This window comes from Urocitellus parryii, chromosome 12 (assembly GCF_045843805.1).
Source record: "Urocitellus parryii isolate mUroPar1 chromosome 12, mUroPar1.hap1, whole genome shotgun sequence".
NCBI classification, from domain to species: domain Eukaryota; kingdom Metazoa; phylum Chordata; class Mammalia; order Rodentia; family Sciuridae; genus Urocitellus; species Urocitellus parryii.
Window position 1 is genome coordinate 69,114,877 of NC_135542.1, and position 19,628 is coordinate 69,134,504.

Sequence of the window (19,628 nt, forward strand, 5' to 3'; positions counted from 1 at the left end):
GATGTGGCTCAAGTGGTAGCGTGCTCGCCTGGCATGCGTGCGGCCCAGGTTCGATCCTCAGCACCACATACCAACAAAGATGTTGTGTCCGCCGAGAACTAAGAAATAAATATTAAAAAAAAAAAAAAAGAAACACTCAGTGTTTTCCCTGAGGCCTTCTTGGTGACCACTTCACAAGAATCAGACTAGGAGCTGGGGGTGGGGGGGTAGGGGGGTGGGGGGTTGGTGGCACACACCTATAATCCCAGCTATTCAGAAGACTCAGGCAGGAAAATAGAAAGCTCAAGGCCAGACTGGGCAATATAGCCAGACTCCCTCAAAAAATAAAAAGGGCTGGGATATAGCTCAATGGTAGAGCATCCCTGGGGTCAGTCCCTAGTACAGACATGGAGGGAAAAAAAAGACCTAATGAGCTAGGCAGGGTGGTTCATGCCTGTAATCCCAGCAGTTTGGAAGGCTGAGGCAGGAGGATCTCCAGTTCAAGGCCAGCCTCAGCAATTTAGCAAGGCCCTAAGCTAAATTGAGACCCTGTCTCTGAATACCAAATGGGGCTGGGGATGTGGTTCAGCGGTCGAGTGCCCTTGAGTTCAAAAAATATTTTAAAAAATATTTTTAAAAAAAGACCTAATGAATTCCAAGCAGAGGGGAACAGGGGAGGAGCTGGTGAACAATCTGTGATTACCTGATTACTGTAGGAAGAGAAGGCAAGATGGTTGGAATAAAGTAACACTTCCAAGCCTACAGTAATCAGGTAATCACAGACTTAGGGGGAAAAAGAAAGTAATTTGGGCCCTTCAGCATTGAGTATGACTCAGGTAGCTTGCAAGATTGGCTAATAGAAGTTTAAACATGGACAGGTCCTGAGGAGGGATGAGTACAAGTTAAAACAGATGATGTTGAATCACCATGAGACCACTGACTCCAATTTTAAATCAAATTAAAATGAGCTTGTATTTGTGTACACTGGAGCTGGCCAGGACTGTCTCTCCCGAAAGCCCTGGGCTGGAGATCAGTACCCCAGCTCTCCAGGAACAAAGTTTAGTTGTAGGTGGGCACAATACTTTTATTTCATTTTTATGTGGTGCTGAGGATCAAACCCAGCGCCCCACACATGCCAGGTGAGCGCTCTACCTGTGAACCACAACCTCAGTCCTACATGTTTTTTTTTAAATATCTTTATTTATTTATATATTTATTTATGGAGTACGGGGGATTGAACTCAGGGGCACTCGACCACTAAGCAACATCTCCAGCCTGATGTTGTATTTTATTTAGAGACAGGGTCTCACTGAGTTGCTTAGTGCCTCGCTTTTGCAGGGCTGGCTTTGAACTTTCGATCCTCCTGTCTCAGTCTCCCGAGCTGCAGGGATTACAGGCATGTGCCACCACGCCTAGCTGTCATCACATTTGAGGTGGGACTTCCCTGAACAGGTGTGTAGGGAAAAACCAGGCAGGACACCAGATGGGAAACAGAAAGCAGGTTTATTTGGCTGCAGCCAGGTTCAGAGGGCACAGCTTTCGCTCTAGTCAATCAATCCCCCAACCCTGAGTTCAGTTTCAAAACTTTATGTAAGGGGAGGGGCTCAGAACTTCACAGTCTGCAGAAGTTCACATAAAAGCAGCTTTTTCTTTTACTGTTTTGGGCAAGTGAACCCTTCAAGGACAGCACCCTGAGAAGAGGAGAGCTTCTAGGGCCCTTTCTACCCTCCCCCTGCCAGCTGTTACCCAGGAGCCCAATTAGTAACTTCTTCTCTTTGAAATGTAAACATCTCTGTGTAGCTCAGGCTCTAGGCCAGTGGCCTTGTTAAAGGATCTGCCTTTCTTATCACACTTTGCATTCGCAAACACTTCTACAAACTATTGTGTGTGTTGTTCCTTATACTAGATAGTCCATACATGTTTGTGACAGACTAGGAAAGGGATGTTTAGCACCTGGAGCGCTGATCTCTTCCAGGCCAGTGTAAGGTAGAGCAACAGGAAATAGGAAGTTTAACTACATGGAATCCTTTTGTAGAGACTTTTCTCAATGATGGTGAAGGGTTCTGGAGAAGCTTAATTAAGAATTTTCTGTGGAGGGGGGTGCAGCTACACTGTGATAACCAGTAACCAGGTAACTGTGGGTAGATGCATTTGCCCCTCTCCAGATTCCCCTTATCATCTTGGGAAAGTTTCTAATATTATTTTGGGGGTAGAGCAAACCCTGCTCTGTCTGCCCTTAGCTGACATTTCTGCTGACCACAGGGTCTCAGAAGCTGAACTCTCTTGCCCATCTTCCTTTCTCCGGGTCTGTTTTCCCACTCCCATCTCTGTGAAGGGCAATTCATCTTTTAACTTCTAATTTTCTAGTATGGCCGCTAAACCTGTAAGTCTGAGAGCTGGCTTAGCTGTCTAATTTCCCCTGAGAGGTGTTCTTCCCTTAATTCTGAAGGGTCTTGTTTTTCTTTTTTTTTTATTATTTTCTTTATTGGTTGTTTTTTTTTTTTTTTTTCTTTATTGGTTGTTGGGGTCTTGTTTTTCATCAAGTCCAAGGACATTTCCCTAAGCTTTTGTCATTTAAAATCCCAGGCCTCAGCCAGAGCGCACTTGACCCTTCACCCTAATGGGTCACCCAAAGCCAATACAAAACAAACTTAAAAAAGATATTTGCCAGGTGTGATGGAGCACACCTGTAATCCTAGTGTGTAATCCCAGCGGCACTGGAGGCCGGTCATTTGCCTTAACAGGGTCCCTATAGTTTCATCAGTACAGCATTTATTTGCCTAACACTCCTGAGGCCCTGGGTCCCATCCCCAGCATGGCAAAAAAGAAAAACCCCAAACCCACTCCTATATCTGGGGAGAAGGAATAAGGAAATGTGGAGTGACTGCTGTGGGGTACAGGTTTCCTTGGGGCATGATAGAAATGTACTAAAATTATATAAAACTCTCTAAATACACTGGGAATCACTGAAGTGTATGCTTTAAATGGGAAAACTACGTGGTATATAAATTATAGCTCAATAAAATTGTTTTTAAAATGTTAGGTAAAACTTGACATAGGCAACGCCATTTTGAAGCATATCCTCCATTTTAGAACAAGAGTCACCTCAAGGTCATTCTGACTCAACCTGACCTAAACCCCAGACAATACTCCACCATCAGGCAAAGAAACCCCAGATGCACCATAAGAAAGGAAATGGTTTTCTGGGACTAAAAACACCTAGTTCCTTGTGCAGGTGACACCACCCAGACCCTTCCCTGAAAAGCCCCTAGCAAGGACTTAATTCCCCTCCCTTAATCCTCTATATCTACCTCAAACTGTAAGTGGAGGATGGTCTCAGGCTCCTCTGGGCACCTCCCTGCAGGTTTGTCCCAAATAAACTTGTTACTGTTGAGCTGTTGTTACTGCCAGGGAGTCCCAAACAAAGAATTGAGCAGTTCACACAAGTAACAGGCAAAGTATGGATTTTTTTGAAGGTGGAGGTGAAAAACCAGCCTCTACCTCAGAGCAAAGCCTGTCCAAGGAAGGGACATGACCTTTGTCCTTGGAAAGACCCACAGAGCACTCCTAGGCACATTCCCACCCTGCTAAGTGGTTTATCTACAAATAACAGGGGAGATCTGCTGTGCCAGGTGTCCCTGACTCAGTCAGGCTAGGTGGGGACCCATAGCAACCCCCTAGCAGCCACCAATCAGCATGAGACAGGGAAATACCTGGGATGCCAGATGACCCTCCCAGTAGTTTATGGTGGTTGATAACATATTGGGAAACCATGTAGTTCAGCACGTACACCCCTCTTGGCTTAAACCAATCAGTTCAAATGAATTCCCCTCTTGTAGTAACCAATCCCCCCTACCCAACTTGTTCCCACCAGTGAATGTGCTAATCATGTTTTAGAGTTGTTTTATGATTTTCCTGAAGTGTGTGATGATTTGCTAAGAGATGCTATGATGTATGTGGGGGTCCCTGCCTTCTCCAAAGAATGTATAAAACTGCTGCAAACCCTGGGCTTGGGAGCCTCTCAGTGTCACCAGTTGCTGTGCGTGTGTGCGGAGGACCGAGCTAGCTCGAAATAAACACCTCTTTGCTGTTTACATCGATCTCGGTCTCTGGTGGTCTTTGGGGGGTCCTGAATTCGAGCATAACAAAGGTGGAAGTAGCAATCTGCAAGGTAGAGTGGAGTGGGCTGAGGGGACACAACTTGTCTCCCTGTTTCGTCCTCCTGCTGTATCCTTCTTATACTCTGCCTCCACCATCTTGGTGTCCCTGAACTCCTACCTAACACAGCCTCTCCTCTCCTCTCTATTTCCTTCATTTGCTTCTTTCCTCACAAAAAAAAAAATAAAAATGTAGCAGCTTAGTTGAGTGTGGTGGCACTGTAATCCCAGCAACTCAGGTGTTATGCTCGAATTCAGGACCCCCAAAGACCACCAGAGACCCAAGATCGATGTAAGCAGCAAAGAGGTGTTTATTGCGAGCTAGCTCGGTCCTCTGCGTGCACACACAGCAACTGGCGACGCTGAGAGGCCCTGAGCCCAGGGTTTGCAGCATTTTTATACATTCTTTGGAGAGGGCAGGGACTTCACATACATCATAGCAAATCATCACACACCACGGGAAAATCAAATAACAACTCTAAAACATGATTAGCACATTCACTGGCGGGAACAAGTTGGGTAGGGGGGATTGGTCAGAACAAAAGGGGTATTGGTTTGAACTGATTGGTTTGAGCCAAGTGGGGTGTACGCGCTGAACTACATGGTTTCCCAATATGTTATCAACCACCATAAACTACTGGGAGGGTCATCTGGCATCCCAGGTATTTCCCTGTCTCATGCTGATTGGTGGCTGCTAGGGGGTTGCTATGGGTCCCCACCTAGCCTGACTGAGTCAGGGACACCTGGCACAGCAGATCTCTCCTGTTATTTGTAGATAAACAACTTAGCAGGGTGGGAATGTGCCTAGGAGTGCTCTGTGGGTCTTTCCAAGGACAAAGGTCATGTCCCTTCCTTGGACAGGCTTTGCTCTGAGATAGAGGCTGGTTTTTCACAGGAGGCTGAGGCAGGGGGATTGCAAGTTTGAGGACAGCCTCAGTAACCTAGAGAGACCTGTGGCAACTTTGCAAAAGCCTGTCTCAAATTAAAAAGTAAAAAGAACTGAGGATGTAGTGCCTCTGGCTTTTGTCCTCAGTGCAGAAAGAAGGGAAGAAGGGAGGAAGATAGCTCCTAATCCTCGGGCCCCTCCTTCTGCTAAAGGAGCCACCTTCCACCAATTTCCACGCAGAGTCTGATCACAAGGTCATTAAGTAAAATAGAAAAGGATAATAAATTTTTATGTGTTCAGAAACGGTTTCTCTCCTCCCCTGCTCATAGGGTTGATTAACTTCATTGGAAATAATGATTTTCAGCCTGGGATCTAAGTGGTAATTACTGAGCGTGCACCTTGTTTATAGACTTTCTTTGGAAAACCATAATCCTTATTAACAGGGTCCTTTTCTCTCCCCCACTCTCTCCATTTTTCCTTGGTGTGAGAACTGACAAGCTGGAAAATAAATGAGCTGGAAGAAAAGTGGTTTCTTTTTTCAAAGAGTTGTGTCATATTTCCAAAGGGCAGTGCTATAAGTACGGTTGGTCCTCCCTTTAGAAAAGAATCTGTTTCAATGACACTTCAATGACAGCCGCTGCAGGGGAGAAATGCAGTTCAGGATTTACCCAGGCAGTCACTGGCCAAATTCCTTCCTTCCTAGAATTTTGCTGACAGAGGCCCCCACCGTCATCTCTAGCAGCTTTTTGAGGCCATTACCACTTGAGATTTTTCTCAATAGACAGTGAGGGTTCTCTTAATGATACTCTGGCTCAGACCTGCTTGAACTCATTTGACGTCTGTCTCTTCTTCCTCTTTATATGACAGAGACCCCTATTTGTCCTTAACTGGCTTGCACAGGCCTCAAAGCCAGCCTTTCCCTGAGGCTCAGGGGTAGGGAAGCACCTGAGCAATTCTTCTATGTGATTTGGAACACTTGGCAGTTCTGAAGGGGCTGCTAGTCACAGGGTCCGTTGTACTGGCCACAGAGGTGGCCAGTGGTCCAAGCTGTGACATCAGAGTTTATATGTACATTTGGGAGGGAGATGCTCTTCTTCCTCCACCCTGGTTTGACTTGGATGTTTCTGGGACTGTTCATAGGCATGTCCCTGTAAAGGTATGGCGAAACGTTGGAGGGAGAGACCACCCAAGGGACTGACTCCATGCAATTGGCAAAAGGGGATTTATTGGGGATCCATTCCAGCGCGCTGGGGCTCCGTGCTCACTCAAGAAGGGAGAGCAGCCCAGAGCCCAGAGCAAAGGTCAAGCAGAGCTTAAGTACACTTTTTGGGGAGGGCTGGAGGCTTTGCATACATCAGAACAAATCATCATGAGGCGCGGGGAAATTGAACAACAACTCTGAGACGTGATTGGCACATTCATTGGTGGGAACAGATCGATCGGGCGGGGGTGATTGGTCATTCCTAAGCGGGGTACACATTCAAACTGATTGGTTCTGGCCCTGTGACAAACTGCACAGGGCCCTAGGCTAAATGGCCAGTAGGGTGTTGTCTTAACTATCTCAGGAATCTGGGTGTAACAGAGGAACTTAATAATACCTAATCTTTTACATTCAAGCTTTCCAGTTTAGAAACTTTACCCTTTCAGTCCCCACACCCCACATATCATGTAGCCATCCCAAGGAAACCATCAGCAGGAAATAAGAATGAGGTCAACACACAGAGGGAGGAGAGCTAGAGATGCTGGGGAAAGGTGGAAATGAAGCAAAAGTGAGCTGATGGCGGTAATGGGATTCTTAGGGTTTCTGAGGCCAGCTCCACTTCTGGACTTCTGATTCATAAGGCCAACCAGTGCCCTTTTGGTGTTAGCTGGTCTCTGATTCTCCAACACCAGCTTGGTATCCAACATTTCCATCTAATTCTGATACTATCTGGAGTCAACTGAGATCACATAGGGGTTAAGGGCTCAATCCCAAAAGACTGCTTCCATTTCAGATGCCAGTCCCAAATAGCATCCTGGACATGAAGGGAGCCACTGGCAAGTGGAGCCATGTCCCATCCTCCCTGCACTGGGTCCTAGTGGGGAGCTTGGGCTGCTTGGAGCACCTTCTTTATATCACCCAGAGACACCGTGGGAACTAGCAAAACCCTGGAAGGAAGATGAAATCTTTGCACTGAAGCATAAAGAGCTAAAATCCCTGAGCTCTGCTGCACACAGTGGAACACGCTTGTATTCCCAGCAAGGAGGTTGAGGTAGGAGGATCACAAGTCTGAGGCCAGCCTCAGTATTTTGGCAAGGCTCTAAGTAGCTCAAACAATACCCTGGCTCAAAATAAAAATATATATATAAAGAGCTGGGGATGAGAGTCAGTGGTAAACCACCTCTGATTCAATTCCCAGTACCTAAATAAATAAATAAATAAAAATCCCTGAGGTCACTAAAGACCAGAGTTACAGTATGAGTTTAATGGCTTGCAATGAAAGCATGAATTGGATCATGAATTTGCTGCTGGTGGGATAGCACAATGAGGAAGGGTTTTGGTAAATCATTCTCCAGGAGCCAGAAGCTGCTGAGCCTAGATTGGGTTTTCAGTGGGAATCGGACCAGGGCATCAGACGAGGTGGACACCATGCATGCAGACAGACCCTTCACCTCCTGTCTGTAACCCCCCGGGAATTCTGCAGAGGGAGGACGGCAGATGTCTAGGGGAAGGGAACTAACACTTTTGAGACTAGTGTGTGTCAGGAACGTTGCCGATAGCTGGCTTTACCTGTAATGTTACACAGGTAAAAAACACAGAGGCTCAGAACATTATGTGACCAAGGTCATCGAGCTAATGGGAGGCAGGACTGGCTTCTTATTGTGTGTCCTGCCTCTTGTGAGTGGCTCATGGAGAGGGCATTGTCACCATCACCGTGGCTCTAGCACTTGAGCTGGTTACCTGGGCAAGGTAGATGATTTCCCCATCAACAGCCAAGTGAGGGAAGATGCCCAGAGGGCCCTCACCCACACTCACCACCTGCTGAGCAGCAGGGCTGGGCCTTTTGCCTCTAAATGCACCACACTGAACAGCTCAACTGGCAGCACTTTCTTAGTAATGTCTTTGCAGGAATCTTAAGGTCCAATTTCCTCCTTCATGGGTCAAGGGTATAGCTCAGCAGTAGAGTGCTTGCCTACCATGGGTTCAAAACCCAGCACCCCCCCACACCCACACACACAAAATTCCCCCAGTAGGGGGTGCATGGCGGCTGTGGAGGATGGGGCAGGGGGAAGGTTTCACTCTGAATGTCAGTGGGCCTTTGTTCTTCCTGTGCCAATGGAATGTGTGCGGTTTCTTTTTCTCCTGCATCAGCTGTGAACTATGCTTGTAATCCAGAACATTCGTGGGAGACATTTTTTCCCTTATTTTTCCCGGAGTTGACCTTAAGTGAGGGCAGGACTCAGGAGACAGGGAGAGGTCATAAGGGGTAGAAGTTACTGCTGACGCTGCACAGCCCTTACCCTAGGGCCGACCTGCTCACTGTCGTGCAGGGAATGTCAGGCCCTAAAAAGGGCATCTCTAATGGACCCATCAGCTCATTTAGATCATTTTGTGGGTTTCAAAATCCCTCGTGGAAGGTCCAATTAAAATCTTGGAAGAAATCTGGGCTGTGTACATTGCCCTCAGTGGAGCAACTTAGTGCTGAATACAGTAAAATGAGAAACAAGACGAAGCCATTGCCCAGATTACGATAATTAGAATTGGAGGCATCTTCCTGTGTAAAAAGGAAAAAAAATGTCCTGGTGGTCTTCATTATAAAGAGAAAGGATTTCTCAAATAAAATGAAATCCTGGCACTTGCCTTTGATTGGAGCTTGAAGTCTCCCAATGCAGCCTCTTATGACAATTTTCACTTCCTGCCAAGTTATTTATATCCAGGTTTGGATATTTACTTTTTGCTTCTAGATTATATTGTCCCATATCTACGTCTGTGGACAAATTGCAGCGGTTTGTGCTCAATAAATGATGCAATAGAAATATACAGATGGGTAGATGGATGGATGGATGGATGGGTGGATGGGTGGACAGATGCATGGATGAAGGATGCTGGGGAGTCAGGTTGAGCTGGGCAACTAAATTGTGGGTTTATGAGAGAAGGGAAGAAGGAAAGTGATACTTGGTATGTCTGAGTTAAATACTGTCTGGCACTTTATAAACATCACTTCAGTTAAGACTCGTACCAATGCAGCCTGTTGTTTTTCTATTTCAACATTTCTATTTAGGCAGGTTAAGAATTTGTCCAGTGGGACCTTCATCTAGGTCAGTGTGAACGAAAATGCCTACTATACTCTAAAGGTCAACTGAGTACCAAACAGACACCAAGAAGTTGATTTCTGTGATGTCGTTTACTCAGAGGCATTGGCTCAGGACACATGTGACTACAGGATTAAAGTGAAGCAGGTTCAGCCGTGACTTGGGGTCAGTGGCAGGGACCAAAAAGTTGGCTTCCCCAAGGCCTGTGTGACTCAAGTGCCCATTCCCTGCTTGCTGCGAGAGGAGTCCTAGAATAGGTATAGTGGAACTCTCAGCAGCCCTGTCCTAGAACATTGTGCTGGGTTCCAGGCTGAAGTGGCACCCCCTTTCTCCACAGAAAAGCCCTCTTCACCATGGCTGATTTTAGGACTGTCAGCAAAAGAGTCTCTGCAAAAGAGTCCAAGGTAGATAAACTTCCTATTTTCGTGTCACCCTGTTTACTTGGCCACTGGCGGAGAAGATACCAGCACTCCAGGTGCTGGATACCCCCTTAATAGCTTTTCACAAACGTATCCAGTAGAGTATTTTGAAGAAATGAGCAAACAAGGCCTCTGGCCTTGAGCTGGGCTCCCAGAGATGTCTACATTTTTAAGATAAGTTACAAATGGGCTCCATGGTAACAGCTGGCAGGAGGAAGATAGAAAGGAGAGAAGAAGCTCCCCCTTTCTCAGGTGTTGTCCTTGAAGAGTTAACTTGCCCAGAACAGTGAAAGAAAAAGCTGCTTTTATGTGAACTTCTGCAGACTGTGAATTTCTGAGCCCCTCCCCTTACATGCTGGGTATAAAATTCTGAAACTCCCTGAACTCGGGGTTCAGGGGTTTGATTGATTACGGCAAAAGCTGTGCCCTCTGAACCTGGCTGCAGCCAAATAAAACTGTTTCCTGCTGTCTTCGGTGCCTTGTCTACAACAAGGCCACTACCAGCTGGCCCTGTCTACCATGGCCCTTCTCCACTCCCTCGTCCCCCAGACTGGTCTCTCTGAGGGGTTGCAGACAATATCCGCTCTGTTTATTCCAGAGCATAGAAGCTGAGAGCAGGTGTCATTTCTGTGAGCAGGCCTCAGAGGAGGAGAGAGAAGAGGGGCTGCCCACACACTCTCTCTCAAGGCCTGGCTTCAAGCTGATGTCACCATCGGAAGGAACAGCTCTAGGGTGCCAGGAGGTGCAGGAGTTTGGGGACCTGTAATGTGGTTGTGCTTCTGGAGATGGGTCCTTGGTGTGACTTTCGCAGAACCCTGGTTCCAAAGCCAGTTCCCCACCCTGGCTGCAGGCCTGTCTCTCAGAAGTGGTGTCCAGGTGAGCTTGTGATCCTCCTGTTTCAGCCTCCAGAGTCACTGGCATTATAGGCGTGCATTGCCACGCCCAATCTTACTAATTTTTGGTCACGTGACAAATAGTTCTCTGCAAGGATTCTGTTATCAGTCATTTGGAATGTAGTAAAACTGAAAACCACAGTATCTCCCTCCTCTAGGATTTCTAGTTTAAATCATTGTGGAGAAAAGTTTCTGTTAACCAAGTAAACAAACAACCCCCGCAAAAAGAAACATACAAACCGTAACCCTCCTCATTTCTAATTTTATGACTTCCAGTAGTTGACACGTTTTTTTCACATGTCTTCTTTAGGGGATAGATTAACATAACCCCGTTTTACTCATCTCCCTGTGGGAAGTGCATTTATTTATGTGACAGGTTCTGGCAGGCAGAACTGAAATGTATTTGTACAAGGACCTTCAGGAGTCCTCATGGGCTTTGGAAAGGATGCTCACAGGTCCTAGAAACACACTCCCTTCCAAAGATGGAGGACAGAGATTGCCCCTTCCCATCCACCAGGGAGTTGGCAAGGTTGCAGACTGAAGGCACCTGCATCAGACCTTGGAATTCTCTGGGAAGAGGCCCCTGCTTAAACTGGCTGGTGCTGCCCCCTGAACTTCACCTTGCTGATCCTTCATTACCTCCATCTGCTGAGTCAAGCAAATGCTCCGTTGTTTGTCCCCTCTGCCACTGCATTGCACAATGAATGTCTGAACCAAAGGGAGCAGTCCCTGAAGTTTTGATTTTGTATCCTACTACAATTCCTGGAACTAGGATTTTTTTAAAAAATTTAACCTTTATTTTATTTATTTGCTTTTTATGTGGTACTGAGGATTGAACCTAGGGCCTCATCTGTGCTAGGCAAGCATTCTACCAGAGCTACAACCCCAGCCACTGGAACTAGGCTTTTAATATAATCGTGTGTGTGAGGACAGAAATATTCTGTTTGTGCTGTCCAATATGGTGGCTGTTAGCCACAGGTGGCTATTGAGCACTTTAAAAATCGTTAGTGCAACCAAAGAGTTGCAAAATAATTTAAATAAATAACTGTGGGTAGCTAGTGGCTACATTAGTAGGCAGCACAACTCTAGAGAACAGAACTTTACTGGTCTCCCAGGAAACAGAAACTAGTGAAAACAAGAACTGGGCTTGCAATACCTCATGGAGCAGGGTATGTGTGTTGAAAATACATCTTCGGCAGGAAGATGGCCCACTCTCAATGGAGGACATTTCCTTCCATCCTGCATCCAGGTGGCTCCATCCTGCATCCAGGTGGCTCAATACAGTTCACCTGCCAAACTGGGTTACGCAGTTGGCAGATGCTTGCTAAATGTGGTTCTTGGTGGAAATCCCTGTGGGACTCTTACATTTGCCTCCACTCCTTCCTTTCCCTTCAGAACCTCAGAGTGACAGAGCCCAAAGGTCAGATTCATTTTGCTTATATGGAAAATAATTGCTTGTGGTCAGTTGGAGAGGCAGAGCCAGGGGGTGTCTGGTGTTTCCTGGTTAAGATTTTCTTTAGTGATTCTGTGAACATCACATCTGTGAACATTTCCCTCAAAATGGAGTAGAAACTCTAAAAAATGGTGACACACTGTAGTCCCAGCTACTTGGGAGCCTTGAGGCAAGAGAATAGCTTGAGCCCAGGATTTGTCTCAAAAAAACAAAACCCCAAACCATCCAACCAAACAAAGGACTAGCAATGTAACTTTCTTTGCCCAGACTACAGTTCTTACAGTAAGAAAACCCTTTCTGTGAACTTGAGATGGTGGCTAAGTTGCCCTAGTAGGATGTTGGTGCTGTTATACCTACTGTCTCTGAGTTCTGCTCTGTACTGTTCAGGCTAGAAGTCTGCAAACTCCACTTCCCATAATTTTTTTTTGCCAGTTTCCTTCCAAATAAGTTTGCAAGTGGAAGTCGGGGAAGAGGTAGGGACTCATTTCTTGTTTACAGCCAGGATCTGAATCACTCTATCAGCATCAGGCAACTATGATGCCAGCCTCATTGTGGGTTCTCTGAGGTACCACTATACTGCCTGTTGTCCCTTCGGTGGCCTGAACATGAGCTGATTCTCACCCTTACTTTGTTCATGGCTACCTTGAAGGAAAACTACATTTTCCAGCTCTCTTTGCAACTATATTAGGTCATATGGGAAAGTTCTGGCCAATGGCAATGGAGAAAAAGTGATGTGTATAATTTCAGTGCCAGGTCTTGAAAGGAAGGGAAGAGCTCATCCTCTTCCCTTTCCCTTTCCTTTCTTGGAAATGTGGATGTTGATAGTGATCATCTTTGACCATGAAAACCAGAAACACCATTGAGTATAGTGGGGGAATTAGGTAGGAGAGGCTGGGAGCTGATGTTATGGAGCCTCCATACTGGATAGACTATGCTTGAACTCTTAGAGAAATAAACTTTCACTTTTTGAAGACAGTATTGTTTAGAATCTGTTAACACCACCTCTGTCTTCTAAGGTGTGACCCATGAAAATTAGACATGGCGGCCCCACTACAAAGGAGCTCACAGGCACCTGCACCTGCTCTTACTCAGGCCACTGAGATCCTCCTCACCACTAAGCCCAGGAGGCCTTTTTCAGCCTGTTTTACTAAATCTTTCAGTGGTACTTGGCATTTATTCCTTCTCAAAACCCTGCCTTCCCTGGGCTCTGTGGCATCCATACACTTGACTTTGCTCCTACATCTCTGACCTTTCTTCCTTAGTTTGTTTTGCCTATTCTTCTGCAGGTCATTGAAGTGTTGGTTATGACCCTCTTTTTATCTCTTTCTACTCACGGTCTGAGTGATTTCATTTACCATCTTGAAGCTGAGAACTTCTGGAATGTTTGTCCAACCCAGATCATTGCTCTCAGCTCTAGACTCCTATGGCCAATTGCTTAATGGAAACCTCCTCTGGAATACCTCATAGGCCCATTAAACTCAACCTCTCTCCTTGCACTCCTGTCTCTCCTGTCTAAGCCTGTTCTTCCTCCTGGGTTCTCGGGCTGTGGCAGCCCCGTTGATCACGCAGTTGCTTAGTTGAAACTTGCAGTCATCTTGATTCTCAGTCTTTTGCCCACATCCAGGCAAAGTATTGATTCCGTTGACCTGCTCTTTTAGGTATCTCTCAAACCTGTCCACATGTCCCCATTTTCACTGCCCTCGACACCCCTCCATTCCCTTATTTCCCAGCCCTGTGGCCCCAGCCATTCTTCTATAGCAGAGACATCCTTCAAAACCTTGTACCATCTTCTCAATATCCTCAATATTAAGCAAAAATACTTTGATTTACAAGGCCCTTCATGGTCTGGTCCTTGTCATCTCCTTATTCTGCAGGTCCAGTCCTACACAGTTCCAAGACCAGCCCCCTTCATACACTGCTCCTTCTGCAGGCAACCCTCCTGCTTCTCATAAGCAAGCTCCCTGTGGTTTCCTCTCAGGCTCAGCTTGGGCAGCCTGCTTCTCAGAACCTTTGCTGCCTGCAGGCTTAGGGTGGCTGTGTCCCCTTGCTGTGCCCCAGCAGCTCAGGCTGGCCCATGGCCATGGAGTCCTCCCCATGGTACACAGCACTCTGTCTCTTGTAGGGTACCATGAACCTGGAATGCAGGAATAGTACTGTCCTTCCCACCTTTGTCTTTCTGACCCCTAACTCAGTGGTGCCTGGCCCCAAACTGGACAAGGCACTTAACATCTCTGATCCAGGAAAAAAATAGAGGAAAAGTATTAATTTCCTAGGACTGTGTATTTATTTATTTATTTTATAATGAAATAAGTAGGCAAGTCTCTTGTTCAAAGACCTGGCTTGGTAAATATAAGTTCCCTTTTCTTTTTCATTTTTGGTACCAGGGATTGAACTCAGGGGCACTTAACCACTGAGCCACATTCCAGCTCTATTTTGTATTTTATTTAGAGACAGGGTCTCACTGAGTTGCTTAGTGCCTCACTTTTGCTGAGGCTGTCTTTGAATTTGTGATCCTCTTGTCTTAGGCTCCCAAGCCACTGGGGATGCAGGTGTGTGCCACTGTGCCCAGCAGTTCCCTTTTCTTATCTCCCTATGCAGAAAACAGGAAGGTAACTGATCATAGAAGGGAGAGGGTTGGCATCCAGATATTGCCCAGTTGCCCAGTGGATGTTGAAATGTCACAGGAATCACAGGCGTTAGAATGGAAAGGAAGGTGAGGACCCCCTGACACCTTCATGCACCCATCACATGCTTGGGCCATAGTGGAGACCCCAACAGGGAGGAGAGTTGCTGGGTGAGCTGGACCCAGCGCCCTTCACTGTCGAAACCTAGCTCTTGGGTCTTGGCTGGAAGCGGGGCAATTGGAAGCCCTCTCTCCAAAAACTCTATTGGCAAAGTGTTCTTTCAACTACTGGATGAGGTTCATAGGTGGATCATGAAATCAACTTAGTAGCTTTGTCTAGCACTAAAACAAAACAAAAACTCAAATGGAAAATGTTACCGTATACTATACAGTGTGGTTTTATGAAACTTCTTGTTCCATTCTGTCACGAGATATCAGGAAGGCCCCTGCTCTAGACAGAGGAGGTATATTTGGTGGCTTTGGCCAGCAGGATGGGGAGCCCAGAGGACTGGAGAGTGAGTTCATAGATTGTAATGGGAGGAGCCCTCAATGTGTGTGACCCAATACTGTCTCTAGGACACCTGGAAGGAAAAGGATGGTGCGGGAGGGGGATGTGGAGGCGGAAAGAAGCCTTTGCAGACTTGGCACAATTATGGCGGTGACTAAGGTGCTACTGAAAGGAAGTTCACAAAAGCACCTGGGCAGAGCAATTACCTGGAAGGAGCAGTTTCCCCTGAAGAAGCAAGAGGGGCTACCTGGTCCCGTTATCCTCATGAAATGCCTTTGATTATGGTGACACCTTGCAATGGCGCAACAAATTACACTTTCTAGAGTCCCCAGCTCTGCTTACTTCTGGGAGGTCAGGGGAGGGTATCATTAACTCATATCAGAGATGGGGAAACGGAGGAGTTGAGTGGTGATGCCAGGCCTCCTTTCTCAGCGGGCACCCTGCCCACCTCCCTTTAATGTGAGTGTGATGGTGCAGGTTCAAGACCCTGGCTGCCCATTAGAATTTCCGGGCAACTTCTGTAAAAGTTCCCAGTGCTTTCCCATGATATCGAAATCTCCAGAATCTCCAGGGTTGGGCCTGGCCTCTTTCAAAACTTCATTTGGAGAATGAAGGACAAGTGTGCAGTGGGCAGTTGGGTTGAAGAGCAGGGCCACGGTCCCTCCCCCAGGCTCAGGCCTCTCTGGCCTGGTTGATGCACAGGCTCAAATGGAGTCACTGTTTTGCAGAGTAAGTCCCCTGTGGGGTTGCCACATATCTCCAGGGACCTCCAGAGAGGAGGTGTGAACAGGAAGATGGGGAGGCAGGCGGTTCTGACAGGCAGAAAGCAAACAGCTCACAGGGGTGGCAGGCTGCATTTTATTCATCGTTAATTTAAACACCCTTCAAGTCCTCTCTTGAAGTGCCGCTCAGAAAAAGAAACGTGTTGTTGAAGAAGCCCTGCATGCTCCACCCCCCTCCTGAGAGACCGAGTAGCATAGAAAATGAGTTGTAAAGCAGGGGCAGCTTCCTCTGGGAGGAAAGGGAGGGGGCCAGGCGAGGGCAGACCCCTCATGGCTTCTCAATGCACGCGATGAGGCTGGCTTTGCTCTGCGTTGCATGGAAAATATCACAGAGTGATGTCACACCCTGAGGTGCCCTAGGGTGACAGAGCTCCTCCAGGAGTCCAGGCTCCAAGTCCCCCGCTGCTGAGCCTGCTGGGAGTCAGGAATGGCTTCATTAGTCCCTCCCACCCCATAGGAGGAGCTTTAGGAGTCACCAAGGCCAGGGTTATTCAACTGCTGTAGCAAACAGAGCCCCGCAGTCTGGATGTGCTTTCCAGGCGGTGATGTAGAATTGTGCTTTTTATTTTTGAGAGTGTAAAAGGTTACAGTAAGATGAAACTGCATGGCCCACAGCTCCTCGGTGGCCTCCGTGGACTGTCTTCTGCCTCCATTCCCCGTGAAGGCTCAGCCACTCCTCACCCCAGAGCCTGCAGGAAGAGGACTCTGCTAGAAGGCTTGAGGGACAGAGGCCCCCGGGTCAGCTGCTGCTCAGGACGCGGCTTGGTTTGGGGTGCTGGCTTCTGTGTAAAACAAACACACGCACATGGTACATAAAGCTCCGCCAAGGCAGAGAGGGGCTTCCCAGGTCCTAGCAGACCTCTAGAGAATCAAACATGAACCATCTTTCTTCTTAAAGCAGCCCAGACTGATTTTTCCTTGCAGAGAAGGGCTAATAGCTCTTTGTAAGGCTGATGTGTGTGCAGGTACACCTGTCCCAGGGCTGTCTGACCTTTTCCACAGGCTGAGGGTTGAGACTCCCTGAGCCTTAGGACTCCTTCACCAGGCCTGGGCCTCCAGCTTCACTCACAGAATGAAGGAATCTGTCACCCAGCATTAGCAAGCAGGTGCACCACAGTGGCTTCTTAACCTGTCTCTGAGAGGGCCCAGCACCAAGACCCTTCTTGGCCACAGCTGAAATGGCAAGGGCTTCTTGGAGTCAGGCTGCCTTGATGGAGCCCCACAGTTCAGCCTGAGATGGGTGAGTATGGGCCTGAGGTTAGGAACAGCTCCCAGAGCCTGTGTAAGTTGCAGATTGAAGTGAGCTACCAGCTGTGGGTCAATCTAGAGAGCCCTTGGCATCTGACAGAATCGAACCCTTCTTAGCCCAAAGTTGGAAAGAAACTGCATGAAGGAAAGGGATCCCTATCAATGTCATTGTTCCTGAAATTATGTGAAGACCCCATCCCATCCCTGCTTCTCATTTTAGGCCCTCAAGCAGGATATTAACCAAACATCTTTTAGGGGTGGGTTAGTAGAATGTCCCACCCAGTCCTCTGGCCCAGCTTTTGAAGGCAGCAGTCCTAAGCCTTTTGGTCTAAGGGGAAGGACAATGATGTGCTATACCCTCCAGTGTCACTGAGACTGGGGTAGAGGGATGGGGACTTGGGGGAAAATGCGCATGTGGTTCTGGATCTTGAGCTACCACCATACTTGGAGGATTAATGTTTCTCTGGGAAGTTGGGAGGCTTATGGCTCCTTTACAAATTTGCTCAGCTGTGCCCAACTGCCTCCCTCCAAAGCAAAAACATAGGAAAGGAAGAGAAAACATCTAAGGCTGGAGCATAAGCAACTTAGGATTGACTCTAGGAAGCACTATTGACAGAGGAGACTGCCAAGGAATGTTTTGTATTTCTCTTCTCTGGAGGCAGAGCCGTCCCTCCCAGGGGGACAGGATTCCATCATTGCTGTGCGCCTGTTGGTGGGATGGAAACTTGGTAGCTGGGCCTTTGCCCCTCTGTGCTGTTGCCCAGGGCTCCCTGGCCCTAGGTAGGCTGCTATTTTGCCTGTAACTGAGTTCTTATGTCCAGATGCCTCTACCCCGGGGATCTTTACTTCCTCCCCTGGATAGCTCAGATCTCCAAGTTATTTCCTGTTGCCTAGGTGACATCTCTAATTGGATGCCTTTTAATGGTTCCTTCTTTAAAAGAGATGAACCTGGCACTTTATTTCCAAGTCCCACTAGACATGTGTCTCTCTGAGCGCATGCAGTCCCTTCGTGTGAATGCAGCCAGCATTCAAATGGGTGTTCACAGGACTGACCTGACTGACAATCATGGTGGATCCCAGAAGCTGAACTCTTGGAGGAGCTTACCTCTCAGGATTTAGCAAGACTGACTCCCCTCCTGGTCAGCCCTGCCTCACTGGCTTCATCTCAGATGAAGTCCTATGTTTAAAAACCAACCCCAACCCAAGTTAAGAATTACCCAAAGTAACTGGAGAGTGACTGAGATCTCAGCTAATTTTTTTCCTTCTTGCCATAAACCTGAAGGGGAGAGAGGAGTTTGATATTCAACATGATTCTTAATGCTGTGTGTACATGAGTGTGCAGGTGTGCACATTTGGGTGTAGGTATGAGTGTGTAAGAGTCTGTGCCTGTGTGTGCTCTAGACACAGTTGCCAGGGAGGGAGATGTCATAGCATCCCCGCAGCTGGTGGTGAAGTGGTACTTTTCTAAGACTTCCCAACGGAAATAGTATATAGCCTCAAGCCACCAACTTTTCAATGAAGCCTGGATATAGAGGGGGCTCTTCTGGGAGAATCTGTCCCTCAGCTTGAGGATCATCCAGACCATAACTTTAATCCCAAAATTACTCTAATCCATAGGTTCCCCCAGCTCCCTTCCTCCTGTCTTTCTCCACCTTTGATGCAAACTGTGCATGAGAAAACAAAAACAAAAACTGATTTGAGGGGCACATAGGATTTAGAATGGAACTCTGCTACTGCTGACCCCAAATACCTTATGAGCACTGAAGCCAAATGCCCTGACATTTGCAGGATGGCTACTTTGGGTTTATTGTGACACAGGCCCTGGGTCCCCAAGGGAGTAGCTGGCAGAGCCCTAACTTGGGAGGAGGAGGGATACTAGGGGGCCATGCTCTGCACCAACAGGCTCTCTAACAATGGTAAAATGTCAAACTGTCAACAGTAGTTAAAAGAAGAAGAAAATGACAACAATAACAAAAAATCTTGTCTGAGAAGAATCAAATATTCCTGGTTAATAATGAAGAAGAGCATTCCTATATGTGGATGAAGCTTGTGAATGAAAGGAGGGTTGGGGGACTTAACATGTGTCTCAAAGATGAGCCAGCTGAAGCAGAGCAGGGCTCCCGCAGTCTGAGAGCCCGGCTCCTGTGGGCCACCCTGGGCTTTCCACCATTAGAAGTAGCTGCCCGGTGTGTTGTGCTAAGTGGACTCACTCCAGGCTGAGAAAGGCCAGCTAAGCCCCTTACCATTTGCAATTTCCAAATCTGGGGGAAATGCCACAGTCTGCAAGTTGGTGCTATGTTTCATCTCATTGCATAATACTACACCATTCTCCGTGTGTAGTGGCTGTTCTATATATATACATGGGGAGGCAACATATGGCTCTCCCC